Here is a 1,546-nt window from a genome sequence, read left to right on the forward strand (position 1 = left end):
TATCCAACCTTGTTATTAATCAGTGAAATAAGTTGGAGGTGAGACGTTTGGTTCCTGCTGCAGCTCAGTGTTAATCTGGTTAATCTGAGAGATGAGCTCCAGTCTAACACTGCAGTGAGGATTAAAAGCAGCCAGACAAGGTGAGGRAYGGAGGAGAGGTCACCATCAGGAAGTTTGAACCTCTGCAACAAACTGCATTTTAATCACAACCAGCTGCTGATTTTACTGAGTTTTGGGATTTCCAGTTAAATCCTTTATTTTCCGGTTTGGGTTGAATCAGGTGTGGCCCACGTTGGGCTGTGGCGGGTCATATCCATGTTGGTTTATTCTCAGCTAAAAATAGGTTTACTGTTGTTATCAAATGTAAAATATGTCAGAGATGCAGCGATCAGAGCTTTTCTGTCCAACACTGATCTCCAGTTTTCATTCTGCTCTGATCTTCCAGTTCCTGGATTTTTTCTCCAAAGAGAAAAATGTTCTGCAGGTTCTGAGTTTCAGGTAGAAGTTCTGAATGAAACAGGAAATATTAAGATTTTATCACTTTATGCTTCAAAGCATTGGCCTCTGACCTTCACGGGATGGGAATGTTTTACTTTAATTAGGACTTTCTGAAAGGCAGAGTTGATGAAAAATATTTTTAATAGAAATATTTAAATTTGAACAGGAAAAGAACAGAATGAGCAGCAAATGAACCAAATGCAGAAGAAGAAAAATGYTTTTATTTCTCTAAAACACATGAAGAAAAACTGCAGCAAATAAACAAAAAGATTTAATATTAAAATCTGACGAGTTTAGAAAAATAGGAGCCGATAGAAACAGAAAATGTTCAGTGAGAAAAACTGATCAACATTTCAATGAAATCTGATGAATGAAAGGAAAAAAATAAGAGAAACATCATCTTGATATTCAGTGTGAAGCTTTGACTGGAAACAAACAGGAAAACATGAGGATCCTGGAATAATCCTGGAATAAACCTGGAATAATCCCAGCTTCCATCGACTGAATCAGAAAAGTTTCACCAAGAAATAGATTGTAGAGATGAACTATCTGTTGAACAGTGAGAGAGTTTCTCTGACAGAAGGAAAATCTTTAGACTCAAATCAGCAAAGAAACACGGAAGAGGAACCAGACCTGGGACACCAGACACCAAATCCAGGAATCAGAGGTTCATTGAATGTGGTGTTGAAGGTGTGGAGGTGGATCAGTGAGTCAGATGAGACTCTGTAGAAGGACAGAATGCCAGCAGGACAGTCCACATACACTGCTACTCTATTAGAGACAGAGGAGGAGAGACGAGTTTGTCTGTCATTGTGCCAGACAGAGTAACCATCCTTAGAACACCTCAGACTCCAGGAATGATCATTCCCTCCAAACAAACAGTCTTCAATGTCTCCTTTCCTCCTGATTCTTCTGTAACTCACTGACATCTTAACTCTTCCTCTCCACTCGACCTCCCAGTAACAGCGACCAGTCAGACCAGTTCTACACAGCAGCTGAGGATGATAATCAAATCTGTCTGGATGATCAGGATATGACTGAAGCTCCT

Source organism: Poecilia reticulata, linkage group LG12 (genome assembly GCF_000633615.1).
Source record: "Poecilia reticulata strain Guanapo linkage group LG12, Guppy_female_1.0+MT, whole genome shotgun sequence".
Taxonomy (NCBI): domain Eukaryota; kingdom Metazoa; phylum Chordata; class Actinopteri; order Cyprinodontiformes; family Poeciliidae; genus Poecilia; species Poecilia reticulata.